The sequence below is a fragment of the Phyllopteryx taeniolatus genome, chromosome 3, assembly GCF_024500385.1.
Source record: "Phyllopteryx taeniolatus isolate TA_2022b chromosome 3, UOR_Ptae_1.2, whole genome shotgun sequence".
NCBI lineage: Eukaryota > Metazoa > Chordata > Actinopteri > Syngnathiformes > Syngnathidae > Phyllopteryx > Phyllopteryx taeniolatus.
The window spans coordinates 4016065-4031244 of NC_084504.1; the positions used below are offsets into that span (position 1 = coordinate 4016065).

At 39.7% G+C, this 15180-nt stretch overlaps 1 protein-coding gene across 8 annotated transcripts in view; it reads left to right on the forward strand.

The window, feature by feature from the left end:
* fbrsl1 (fibrosin-like 1) overlaps positions 1-15180 on the forward strand; it is a 421085-nt gene that overhangs the window by 31752 nt on the left and 374153 nt on the right. The window lies entirely within an intron of this gene.

Below are 15180 nucleotides of genomic sequence, written 5' to 3' on the forward strand. Positions count from 1 at the left end.
TGAATTAATGTTGCTGACAGGCTATTACCCTTAAAATACTGGCATTTAATTTTCCCCATTGTTTCTAGCCATTCAGTCCACACTCGTAACCAGCTGCAGCTTTCATCCTACAATCTTAAAAACATGAGGAAAAACTTGTTGCTTGAATGGTGTTTTTTTTTAAACGGGGAATTACAATCCAAATTCCAATGAAGTTGGGACATTGTGTTAAACAGAAATAAAAACAGAATACAATGATTTGCAAATCACTTTCAACCTATATTTCATTGAATACACTACAAAGACAAGATATTTAATGTTCAAACTGATAAACTTTATTGTTTTTAGGAAGTAATCATTAACTTAGGGTCATGTTTACCACTGTGTGACATCACCTTTTCTTTTAACAACATTCAATAAACGTTTGGGAACTGAGGACACTAATTGTTGAAGCTTTGTAGGTGGAATTCTTTCCCATTCTTGCTTGATGTACAGCTTCAGCTGTTCAACAGTCCGGGGTCTCCGTTGTCGTATTTTATGCTTCATAATGTACCACACATTTTCAGGCCAGTCTAGTACCCGCACATTTTTACTACGAAGCCACGCTGCTGTAACATGTGCAGAATGTGGTTTGCCATTGTCTTGCTGAAATAAGCAGGGGCGTCCATGAAAAAGACGTTGCTTGGATGGCAGCATATGTTTCTCCAAAACCTGTATGTACCTTTCAGCATTAATGGTTCCTTCACAGATGTGTAAGTTACCCATGCCATTGGCACTAACACAGCCCCATACCATCACAGATGCTGGCTTTTGAACTTTGCGTCCATAACAGTCCGGATGGTTCTTTTCCTCAATTTCCAAAAACAATTTGAAATGTGGACTCGTCGGACCACAAAACACTTTTCCACTTTGCATAAATCCATCATAGATGAGCTCGGGAAAAATTTATCTTATCTTATTTTACAAAACGAAATTCCATATTATCACAGTGTGATCGTTCAGTGTTTTAAGTAAAGCCTCCTGACAAAATATGATTTTTCCTAGTAATTCATTTTTACAATTATGCACTGTATCACAAAATAAGAAATTTATTCCCATATACACAGTGTCCCTGAACGCACCTCACACACTCACGGAGGTGCCGCTAGGTTCATCTTGAAGAGCAAAATATGAAATGCAGCAGGTGTACATTCTTTCCCGTGCCCTCATTCATAGTTATCATACAAGGAGATAATTATACAACACTCTGGCCTGCTCCGTGTGTTGTTTGAAGCATGATACTTTACAGTAACATGGGTGCTAATCGTATTAACGTGTCACAGGTTCTTCTGGTGGTCACTTTTAAAATTACAGTTAATTCACTGTATATTCGGGGAGAGGAAGGCGGGGACCCAAGGCGCAGCAGATCCTGCGATGTGACTATTGCGCACACGTACATCGCAATGAATGATGCTCAAACAAAATATCGTACAGCCCTAATTCACACTCACATCAGAATCAGAATCAGAATCATCTTTATTTGCCAAGTATGTCCAAAACACACAAGGAATTTGTCTCCGGTAGTTGGAGCCGCTCTAGTACAACAGACAGTCAATTTACAGAACACTTTGGAGACATAAAGACATTGACAAAAAACAACAACAAACAACAATTGTGCAAAAAGATGCAGAGTCCTCAGTTCGAATGGCTAATATCGCAATAGTCCGGTGCAACGACCATTGTGCAAAGGGCACTGAGACTTCAAGGAGTGTATGCGGTTTAAAGTGACGAGTAGTGCGATAATCTGGGACAATGGTTGTGCAAATGTTACAGATACTCCTCAATCAGTGTGCAAATGGAGCAGATGCTACTCTGGCATGAGTGGCCACTATATGCAAATAGTGCAGCACGGCGAGACAACTACAGTGAGTGCACGAGTAATACATAATACAGAAATGTGACAACGAACTCAAGTCAAAAAATTGCCAGCTTGTTGTAATGGAATTGTAAGTTCGCTGTTCAAGAAGTTGATTGCAAGAGGGAAGAAGCTGTTGGAATGTCTACTAGTTCTAGTTTGCATTGATCGGTAGCGCCTACCTGAGGGAAGGAGCTGGTGACCAGGGTGGGGAGGGTCCGAGAGGATTTTGCACGCCCTTGTCTTAGGTCTGGCAGCGTGCAAGTCCTCAAGGGTGGGTAGGGGGGTACCGACAATCCTTTCAGCAGTTTTGATTGTCCGTTGCAGTCGGAGTTTGTCCTTTTTTGTAGCAGCACCAAACCAGACTGTGATGGAAGAACACAGGACTGATTCGATGACCGCTTACGGACAATTTAGAGTCTTCAATTAACCTGCAATGCATGTTTTTGGAAAGTGGAAAGTGCGATTGGCTGGCGACCAGTTTAGGGTGTACCCCGCTTCCCACCCGAAGATAGCTGGGATGGGCTCCAGCAGCCCGCGACCCCAGTGAGGATAAGCGGTAGAGAAAATGGATAGATGGATGGATGGCAAGTAACACACATACAGAAAGAATGGTTCAATTCTCCAGTCCCATTTACAGTAATCATCTCTTTCTCTACACTTCGCTTTTAAGTGCTGACTCTTTTTCCTTTCCACATCTCTTCCGGGACGCACTTGGCTGCACATTGACGGCGCTCCTCTAGCCGTATCATTGCCAATAGTCAAATAGCGTTAACATTTTCTGCTGAACAAAAACTGGGCTGTTGCAAAACTGCTGCTTGTAACAGGGTGCACACACAATACTGCAGTTGTTGTGGCTTGGCTTGTCCCAGTATATGGTAACTGCACATGATAAAACCAGTATTTCTTTACATCCTAAGGCTATTGTTCATTATTAAAAACACATAACAAAATTTGGTGTTTTTTGGGGGGTCTGGAACATAATAATAGCTTTTCAATTAATTTCATTTGGGAATATTGATTGAAAATAGGAGTTAATTCAGTTGGAGCTTGAACAAATTAAACTCCTAGTCAAGCAAGCCATAACTGTAGATACGAAGCAAAATTAGGCGCTGCAGTGTAACTCCAAATTAGGTGGTGTCAGATCAACTGCAACCTAAGAGGGGGACGGACACATTATGGAGTCCATCAACTCCAGCATGAACATTGCTCTGGTGCATGATGAGCAGCAAGAGAGCGGTACTTCTCTCGCTTCTACACGCACTCTGCGTAAAATGGAAACAATGAGTGACTTTAACCTGAGACTGAGTGTGCATGTGTATCTGTATGGAGTGCACGCACTCCATCAGGTCACCCTCTGCTCCGCAGGAAAAAAACAAAACAAAAAAAACATCCCCCAGTGTCCTTCCAAAACATCTTGTTTTGTTCCTGTTAGTCAGTCTCTAATTAGAATGCAAGTCACGGAACACTGGCATCAGGGGAGATTAGTCCACTATCTAAATATCACCAGAGGAAGTAGGGTGAGCAAGTGTATGCAGATCTACTGACAGTAATTATGAAAACGAAATTAAGTAACATATCAATAATGTTATTGATTACATTATCCTTGACCAAACATCTGCCAATTCCGGATGATTATTCTTTCTAATGGGGGTTTGCTTGTCGGACAGAATGGTGTATGTACTGTATTTCTCCATTTGTCAGAAGATCATACTTTCTGCTTGATCATAATAATGACAACAAGTAAGATTCAGTTGAAAAATGGAATAGAAATACAAAATAACTAAGGTCTTTTAAAAGAGAACAGTGACAAAACCTTTATATCTTGCTAGTTTTAGTACACTGTGGAGGCTTTTTTACATGACAAAAAGTCTTGTGGCAGCATTGTGAATGAGTATTTGGGACATCTCCCTCACAGTTCTGACGCTCGGGGGTTCCGATCTCAGATTTGGCCTTCCTCTGTAGCGTTTGCATCCATTTTCTACACCGGTTATCCTCATGTAGGGTCGTGGGTATGCTGGAGCCTATCCCAGCTAATTGCAGGCAAGAGGCGGGGTACACCCTGCACTAGTTGCCAGCCAATCGCAGGTAACATATAAACAAACAACCATTCGCACTCACATTCACAATTTAGAGTCTTTAATTAACCTGCCGTGCATGTTTTTGGGATGTGGGAGGAAACCAGAGTATCTGGAGAGAACCCACGTAGGCATGGGGAGAACATGCAAACACCACACAGGCGAGGCTGGATTTGAACCCCGGTTCTCAGAACTGTGAGGCATATGTGCTAACCAGTCGTGCACCGTGCCGCCTAGTCCAACTTCATTCCACATTTCAAAAACTTGCATGAATACTCTAAAACTCAAAATGAGTGATGCAATTAATTTTTGGCCACCGAGAATTTTTGGCCACCGAAAATCTGCAGGTGAAAACGGCCCAATCGTGCATTTAATAAATCTAATAAAACTGCTGAAACAGCATGATGTTATGACGCAAGAAAAAAAAACACCGCCTGCGGACAGTGGAATACATTTTATTGTAAAACAAACAAGCAAACAAAAACAGCACATCCACATTGAACAATTGCCCACACCCTGTGTTTGGGTACTTTGGGGCAATTTTGCACTGCCCCAGCTACTTATGAGCTACAGCTAAATACGATGCTGAGATGCGAAGGCGAACGTTTGCTTGACGTCTGGTGTCAACGCAGCATACTGAAAGTCACTAATCATCACATCCATTGCTGCGAATAAACTACACTTCTGGGTCTAACCGCGTTATAGTTGACTCTAACCGAATTTGAAAAGAAAAAAAATTTTTTTTTTTTAAAATACACATTAATACTACACAGCCAGACAAGGACCGGAGCCGGAAAACGAAAATAAATTAGCACGTCACCTCACCCCTACGTCACATGAGCAAAGGGGCGTATAAGTTTAAAAGTACCTTAATAAAATACATATTTATAAACTTTATTTCCACAATGCGGACATTTTCATCATTTCAGTAGCAATAGTTGATACAGGAAACACAAAAAGAGCATTCAAGAGAAGACATTTGGCTGCAACTTATCTCCTATTACAATTTTTATGCAATAAACAATTGCATTAAAATAACAAATATTGAAGTCATCATTTATTAATGATTACGATTATAGATAGAGTAATGATTATTTTCTTCAACTGAACATTAAGAATAATTATTTTCATCCTATTACATAATACGTATACTCCAATAACTGTCCCATCGTAATATTCTTGACATACTTTTAAAAACACGGAATTGCAATTTTACTAATAATTGGCATAGTAGTTACTTTCTGTGCTTCGGTTTTTGGTTTTCTGCCTTGGTTTCCTCATTTTCGGTTTTTGGTTTCAGCCCAGAATTTTCATGTTGGTGCATTACTCCTCTAAATTGTTCATATGTGTGAATGTGAATGTGAGTGGTTATAAAGTTCATATGTACACCGTTACTCCGGGGACGTTCCGCGCTGCCATCGTGTATGTTTTAATCCTAAAGCTTGTTCAATTTTAGCCATGACGTATCTTGTTAATGGAAAGTTGTAACGCATGTAGGCGGAAGCTCCTCCTCCTCATCCCAGACCATCTCATCACAAACCTAATAGTGTCCACGTTAGATTTTTGATTGATGTTGTAAAAAAAAGTTTGAAAAAGCCACAGTATCTACAATCAATCTACAGTATGTTATTTATTACATTTTTGCATCTCATTTATTAAGGCAATGAACGGTTAATGCGGAGCACAATCACATCAAAATAGCTGTCCATGCGTGTTGTCGCGAGGCAAAAGTTCTGCCTATGCACATTCGCCCAATCACAAATGCGAGCAGCAGCTGCTTTGTTTATGAATTAAATACGAAGGTAGGTGCGATGTTGGCGTAGAGAACCTTTGCTCAACAAGCAAACAAAGGGCTAAACAGTCAGAATGGCTCATAAGAAAAGGGCCAGAAAATTAGTTGTCAATGTTGGAGATTATACTGTATATCATTATCTATATTATATTTAAAAACAAACTCACTAAACACCTTGTGATAGAGTGAGAGAAAAGGTTCAGATTTATCCTCTGGTTCACAATTTGCAAAAACTAAGATGCTGCACTAAAATTTGATATGGGATGAAGACCTTTGTAAAAATAAACCATAACAAACATTTCAGGGGTGGGAATCTCAAACCCCATCAAAATTCATTTCAATTAGAATTCGGCAACATTATATCGGTGCTGTACTTCGCATTTCACTTTTTTTTTTGCTCCGACAGCATTATGTAATAAAGTATTTGATAATCAATTATTGTTTCTCTTATTCAATGCAGATTCATTTACATCTGCATCGCAACGCATTGAAGAATCAATTGTTTCTCTGACGTCTAAGATATAGACAGTAGTTGCCTACTTGCCTGTGATCAATTTGGTCCATTCTGATTGTGAAGTTGTTACCAAGCCTTTCATTGATGTCATACGCCATTGATTCCAAACTCATAACGTGATTTGAGAGTACAATTTGTTCAGTTGTCAGCAGGAACTGAAATGATCACTTATCTATTTAAGATACTGTAACTACAACACATTGGTAAACGGTTTGCTCACAATATTGTCCCTCATATTACATTGTCACATTGTGATGCACAGGGAATTAAATGAAAAAAAAAACAAAAGTCCATTAGACAAAATGCATTTTTAATGATCCTTGTGGTGAAACTGGGTCGTCACTGCAGAAGGGAAAAGGATAATGCTGTAGACAAGAACAAGACAAGTATTTATTAAACTAAAAATAAAGGTAAATACACACATCGAATAATCAACTGCATCCTCCTCCAAAGAATGTAAATGTCAGGGACATAAGGGTGAATCTATTAACAAATAATAATAACAAAAGAGACAGGTAGCAGTGTAATAAACTGGTTTTATATTGCTTTATGCTGTTACTGTGATTGCCTTCTCAGATATGTGAAAGATAAAGCGCAGTGCCGATAGTGCAGAACAACTTATCCTAAATCTTTTTTTTTTTTTTATAAATCCCTGAAGGCACATTTTCTTGAGAGCAACTGGTCTTTACAGATTGCTGAAAAAAGTACCAGGTTCAAAGTTGCATTGAATGTGTGCAAAAGCTATTTCCTACTGTTATCTTCATTAGTTGGACCACGAATAAATCCATGAGATTAAATGCAGAAATTGTTAATGCTATATTACACGTAATCGCTCTCTGATTTTTCTGAAATTAAGCTACTATCAAATAGCGTTTCACTTCATTTCCCTTTTGAGATTAACTTTTTACACAATAGGTGTAATTTCTATAATCATACAATCACACTTCTACTACGCTTTGTAAGTAATGTGGCAGAAAGAGCTCTCCTGGCTGAACATGGATCATAGTGATAAGTGCCTGATGTTCCATAACTTTAAGGTCAATTTCGAGTTTATTGATATGCTTCCATATGTATGCATTGTAGGAAGGTGGACATAGTCTTCAATAGGACGTTGATGCATTTCTAGTCTTATTTATTTCTGTGTCATATTGATAGAAATGATGGAATAATGTTATGGCCGCTGTACTCCCCATATGTTTGAAATCAAATGAAAAAAGTTGACCAACTTTTTCTTGAAAGCAATAACATCCATCCATCCATTTTCTGAGCCGCTTCTCCTCACTAGGGTCGCGGGCGTGCTGGAGCCTATCCCAGCTGTCATCGGGCAGGAGGCGGGGTACACCCTGAACTGGTTGCCAGCCAATCGCAGGGCACATAGAAACAAACAACCATCCGCACTCACATTCACACCTACGGGCAATTTAGAGTCTCCAATGAATGCATGTTTTGGGGATGTGGGAGGAAACCGGAGTGCCCGGAGAAAACCCACGCAGGCACGGGGAGAACATGCAAACTCCACACAGGCGGGGCCGGGGATTGAACCCAGGTCCTCAGAACTGTGAGGCTGACGCTCTAACCAGTCGGCCACCGTGCCGCCGAAAGCAATAACAGTGATCAGAAAATATACAAATGACTATAAATAGATGTCTCTTTTCCAGTGGGTAAACTTTTAAATGAATGCAACCCCTCAGTTAAGTTAGAAAAGTAAAACGATGGTACAATCAGATAGATTGAAAACACCCTAACTAGATTTGGAATCGATTTGGAAAGTTTTGGCGTCAATTGAAACACTATAATGTCATTACATTGCATTTGTTTTTTGTCTTGTCACCTATGAGCAACACAGACGTTTGGGAACAAACACAGTTAGAATCTATTATCCTTACTCTAGATATCCAGTATATATATCATATATATATATATATATATATATATATATATATATATATATATATATATATATAATTTTTTTTTTATTAATGTAAGGGATATTATTACACTCACAGACACAGATAGACAAATAATAAATACAAAGTACAGTACAACAACAAAGCAATTCAGGGTTTAGTCAGACTGGGACAGTTGTTTTATGACATGCTTTGGTGTGGTTACTCCTCACTTCCTGCTTACCCGCTGGCTCGTGTTGCGTTCTTTGGTGCTTCAGCGCATTAGGTGTCAAGCATGCCCAAGCATGATATGAATTGTGTCCAAAGTCATCATTCATATAAGGCATATATTAAGGTTCGTCTTGTCCGTCGCACACGTTAAACCGACGTACGCACGTAGCACACACCTACACACACACACACATCACACTCGCTCTATATCTTCCTCTCTTGGTCCCATCTTGTATTCCATCCTTGAGCGTCCTTGTCAGTGACACAGTCAGCTGGTGCTATGGAGAAATGAAGCAAGGTCAACAGTTTATCTCCCCTCTTTATAAATAATGTGACTCATAGGCTGACAGAATTGTGGTTTGAGGGGTAAAATTGCCAGAATAGGGTAACAATAAAATAATTCAGTCTTCTTGTGTTGTACAGTTTTCCTTTATTCCTTTATTTTTCTGTCACAGCTAGTGTGTCAGCTGAGCAAGAACTTCTTTTTGTCAAAGAGCCTTGTAATCTCATTACCCTTCAACATGTGTTTTGGTTCAGAAATGTGTTTCTGTGTATGCGTTGTGTGGCTCAGATAAAATTTCACTCCTGGAGTATTATGCATAAATATGGAGCACTGCTCTTAGATTTTATCTCGCATGCTTGAAGCTGGGTTAGACCGCATGTTTGTGGATGCACGGATGCTAGGGTGCTGACCCACCACGTCGTCACGGCCATCTCGATGTCATCCACATTTTCAAAACGGATCGCTTTTATGAACATCTTGAGCTTGGGAAATAGGAAAAATTCACACAGAGGCAGGTCGGGTGATTAAGGAGGTCGCTCCAGCACGGCAATGTTCTTCTTGGCCAGGAACTGGCTCAGGGCATTATGAGCAGGCATGTTGTTTGGAACACAAAATGCAATTAAAATGCGTTAAAGTCCCACCCCTATGTAACGTGTATATACAGTATATTATACAGTGCAACGTACCCCGCCTCTCGCCCGAAGATAGCTGGGATAGGCTCCGGCACGCCCGTGACCCTAGTGAGGATAAGCGATACGGAAAACGGATGGAAATGGAACGTTCAACAATTTAACATGATAAAATGAACCTTGAAACTGCATAGCTTGGTTCCGTCGTAACGACTAAATCGCTAAGTTGGCAAAACTGACTGTGCATTTGTAAACTAGCTCCTCCATGTTTGCGGCCAGGTTGTTAGCGGAAGCAATTTACATCAGCGGGGACATGGTTTGAATTACGGAAGCTGGAAAAAAAAAATCTATCTTAATAAACATCATCCTGACAAATAAACTTGAATTAATCAATAAAATCGATTTATCGCCCAGCCCAACGTCGTAGACACATTTGCATTATGGCAGCAGCACTCCACCCTTTCTTATATAATTTACTACTCTGTCATTGTGTCTGGTTGTTAATGGTGTCTTATGCACCATAAAATGTTAGGATGTTAAATTACACACAAAAAAATAACATAAAAGTTATTTTCTCTTCATTTATTAACGCAGTAGTGATGTGAAGTTCAAATGTAGTTTAAAGTTTAAACCACAACACACTAATGTGACTATCAACAAACGACACAATAATTCTAAGAGAGCTTGAGGAAGACCAAAGAGAAGGTTGACGGATGTCGTGCGGGAAGACATGAGGGCAATTGATGTTAGAGAGGAGGATGCAGGAGATAGGCTGACATGGAAAAGGATGACACGCTGTGGCGACCCCTAACGGGACAAGCCGAAACGAAAAGAAGGAGTTGGACAGACTGATGTCCATCTCACAGCTCCTATTTGTATGCCCTTTTATTCTTGGCTCCTGTCAATAATCCAGTGCGTTTCCTGCACAAGGTGGCTGAAGCATACAAGCATGGCAGAGTTGCTTCCATTTAGGATTGTCCTTGCTGCTTGGCTGTAAGACCTAATGTCTGTTTTATTTGACATGTTTTATGAAGGGGTTTCGTTGGTTCTCATGGGTTGGTCTGTGTGCTACTTGGAGACACAACAGAATGTGAGATGCACCTGGCAATTAACTTCAACACAGTATCTACTAGACCAGAGGCCACGATTTGAGGAAATAAACCACCACCCCTTGGCGTCAAATGTCAGTTTTTCTTTTCCAGTTTAAGATATTGTCAACAACAAAGAAGAGTGTTGTTTGAAGATTTGTTTGTTTTTGATTTTGTTTGTCGGGTGCCCAAAAATGTAATAATAAATTTATTCAGGTTATTATTCTTGAAGAATTCATAAAAATCTAAAATTCCTTAATCTCTTTGAAAATGTTAAGAAAAGCATTGTTCAGCTTAATTAAAGAGTCAGTTAAGTCATCTTTTGCTTGACTGAAACTGAGATATATCACTTCTCCTGGACCATTAATTGTTGTGTAAATCAGCAGTTAAGGATAAAATACAACCTACTTTACATGATATATGCATTCATGAATGTAACATTACAACACATACTAGCTGTATACATTACCATTGCAATGATCAGTGCATGTACCTAGGTACTGGTACATAAGCATGAACTGTGAGTAGAACACAAGGATCCTTTCACAGACATGAATAAATGAAGACATATGCTAATGCAGCATTTACACACACACACACGCGCTGTTCTATTCTGAAAAAAGAAGCAACACTTCTAGAGGAATCCTTGTTTTCAGTTCTTGAACAATGTTCCAAAAAAAAAAAAAAAAGATTGAGCGGCAGGTTTGGAATCATACTCCCCAGTGAACTCTTAAGGGCTGCGATTCGGCATTGCCTAAAGGCAATTTATTATGTGCACTTCATCTACATTCACATGGTACTTAAATAAATTGTATTGGCCTTAAAAGTAAATTAGTAGTTGGTTGTGTTTTTACCATTTTAGTCTCCAACAGTGTCTGAAGATCATACTGTTTTTATTTCCACTTTTAACTGTTGGTCTTGTTTCATACTTAATATTGTATGACACAGTGTTGTGCAGTGAATGCATTTTAACCCTTCTCTGCCGACCCACATTTAGAATTTTTTTTTTCATTTCTTTTACATTAAAAGAAAAGAAAATGTAATTATTTTTATCCATTTTCATTTCATAGGGTGTCTATTTGTTAAGGTTTTGATGCTTTTGTCATGTTATTATAAGTTAGAACTGAAATATTGTATTGTAGAGGTTTGTAATTTTTTTAGGAGGTGATGTTGGAAGATAAAAGTTCAATTATGTTTCTTACTTTAGTGTTAATGTATACGTCAGGGTCACCAACCTTAATGAAACTGAGCGCTACTTCTTAATGAGAAGGGCTACCAGTTTGATATACACTTCTGAAATAACAAAAATGCACAAATTACCTTTAATAATATGTTATTCTTATGTTATTAATAATAATTAATGATCTTCATTTATGTAAAGACACAGATCAGGTAACCGAGTTCTCACAATAGTTAAGAAACAGATTCATATCAATATGCAACACTATTTCTAAAAATCTCTGCCAGTGTTTATATTTTTAAATGATCACTTTTGCAAGATGTATAGAAAGTCACAATGTACCATCACTGGTGTGCAACTTCTAGAACAGGCCTGTGGCCACCACGTTGGTGAGCCCAGGTATACAGTATATCATGAAATCCACGTAAATGCCTCTCTCTCTCTCTCTCTCTCTCTCTCTCTTTCTCTCTCTCTCTCTCTCTCTCTCTCTCTCTCTCTCTCTCTCTCTCTCTCTCTCTCTCTCTCTCTCTGTAATGCCACACATAACTTACATTGATATATATATATTTTTTCCCCACAATTATTTTTTCACGTGATAGTGGTAGATTTGGACACTTAAGCCCCCACTGAAGGCCCAAATCCATAATGCACTGCACGTCATCGGCATTACATTAATGAACTTTGAGTCTCCTGACACTGTGCTGTCGAGGTAAAGGTGATGCGGTGATTTCCTGTGCTACTTGTTGATGAAAAAAATTAGTCTTTACACGATCATCATCACCGATTAGCGAGTTTAAATAAACGGATACCTGATGACTGATTTATATTTATATATATATATATATATATATATATATATGGCGGCACCGACTGTTTAGAGGGTCAGCCTCACAGTTCAGAGGACCCGGGTTCAATCCCCGGCCCCGCCTGTGTGGAGTTTGCATGTTCTCCCCGTGCCTGCGTGGGTTTTCTCCGGGCACTCCGGTTTCCTCCCACATCCCAAAAACATGCATTAATTGGAGACTCTAAATTGCCCGTAGGCATGACTGTGAGTGCGAATGGTTGTTTGTTTCTATGTGCCCTGCGATTGGCTGGCAACCAGTTCAGGGTGTACCCCGCCTCCTGCCCGATGACAGCTGGGATAGGCTCCAGCACGCCCGCGACCCTAGTGAGGAGAAGCGGCTCAGAAAATGGATGGATGGATATATATATTTATAAGGCGGGTTCAAATCCGGCCTCGCCTGTGTGGAGTATGCTTGTTCTCCCCGTGCCTGCATGTGTTTTCTCCGGGTACTCCGGTTTCCTCCCACATCCCAAAAACATGCATGGTAGGTTAATTAAAGACTCTAAATTGCCAGTAGGTGTGAATGTGAGTGTGAATGGTTGTTTGTTTATATATGCCCTTCAACTTAATGAGTGGTTGACCCTCCTTTGGCAGCAATAACCTCAACCAAACGTTTCCTGTAGTTGCATATCAGACATGCAAAACGAACAGAATGAATTTTGGACCATTCCTCTGCAGTTCAGCAATATTCTTGTGATCTCTGGTGTGAATAGCTTTCTTGAGATCATCTCACATCATCTCAATCGGGTTGAGGTTAGGACTTCACGTATAAACTTGTATAACGCTGTAAAAGGTTACAAAAGTAAATCTAAAAGTCTTGCTGTTCATCAGTCCACGGTTAGACAAATTGTCTCTAAAGGGAGAAAATTCAGCACTGTTGCTTTTCTTCTAAGAAGTGGCCATCCTGTAAAGATGACTGCAAAAGCACAGGTCAATGAGGTAAACAAGAAACTTTGAGTGTCAGCTGAAGACGTACAGAAATCACTTGTCCATGCCAAAATCTCTGTGGACAAATCAAATATGTCTTCACATGGAAATGGTCAGTAGTGGTAAAACGGTTTGGGGCTGCTACCTTCTTGAATTATTTTATTTTGTATTTTGCATTGTTGCAATGTCAGTGCAATGTAGATATTTGTAATATTTTTAATTGATTTATTGTTTGAAGCATTAACCTTAATTTGTGCAAATGCAATGTCCTGATTTTAGTGAGGTTAGTACAGTCATAGCCATGAATCATACTAATATATATATATATATATATATATATATATGTATATATATATATATATATATATATCCATCCATCCATTTTCTGTACCGAATTTTCCTCACTAGGGTCGCGGGCACGCTGGAGCCTATCCCAGCTGAGTCTGGGCGAGAGGCTGGGTACACCCTGAACTGGTCGCCAGCCAATCGTAGGGCACATATAAAAAAACAACCGTTCGCACTCACATTCACACTGCAATTTAGAGTCTTCAATCAACCTAACACGCATGTTTCTGGGATGTGGGAGGAAACCGGAGTACCCGGAGAAAATGCATGCAGTCACGGGGAGAATTCCACACAGGCGGGGCCGGGATTTGAACCCGGTCCTCAGAACTGTGAAGCAGATGTGCTAACCAGTCGGTCACTGTGCCATATTGTATTGCAATAAACTCGCATTTGAATCAGACTTCAGTCACCACATTGGATGGATATTTTTTTAACTTTTAACTTAACAACACGACCTGCTTTTGGCATGACAAGCATGCCCCCTCAGCCAGATTCCACGCTGTGTACTGCTTGTGTTGAATTGGCTTTAAATAGTATGATTTTTAATGCGACCGCATGGTAAGGGACTGGTTAGCACCCTTGCCTCACTGTTTTAAGGACCCGGGGTCAAATCCTGTGTGGAGTTTGAATGTTCTTCTCGTGGTTATGTGGGTTTTCTCCGGGTACTCCCTCCCACATACCAAAAACATGCAAGGTAGGTAAACTGAAGACTCTAAATTGTCCGTAGGTAAGTATGTGAGTGCAAATGGTTGTTCATTTATATGTGCCCCGTGATTGGCTGGGGACCACATATAAACCGCCTCCCGGGGTTAGCTGGGATAGGCTCCAGCATATTCGTGACCCTTGTGAGGATAAGCGGTTTAGAAAATAGATGAATGGATGGGTTTTTTATTCCATGGCAGTGTTGCCTGCTACATTTGTTCTCCAATTCATTCACACCCAGTGGCTTTTGAGATGTCTTCAGCTGGTTAGCGTCAACTCTGTCATGTAGTCACAGCAGGATTGTTGTAACTCATCCCTCAATTTGTCATTGTGATTCTGTAGCAGCTCACGCAAAGCTGTATTTTAGAGTCAGATCCAGTTTGTCTTCTCATGCCATGACGAAGAAGCAGCTTCTTAAGCTCAATTAGTCAAAACTGTCAGTAGTGAATTCATACAGTGTCATCAATCTTAATTTCTGCTCTATCCTCATTTTCATTATAAAACCCACCTAGAAACAGCATATTCTAATTAGGGACTGTTACACAAATGTACGATTTAGGGTCTTTGAAAAATACACTAAATTGGCAAATGTGAGAGAACACTTGTTCAAAATGGTAACAGATCACTATGAACTATCGCAGTAGTTTTAATAAATACGACCAACCATATGTTGTAGATTTATGGCTCCTACACAATACTAAACAATGATTAGTGGATCATGATTGTGGTATTTATTTTCAGCTTGCTAGATTTTTTCATTTGAATGGTAGATTCTTTCTGACAGCTAACAAAATATCAGAATGGTTTT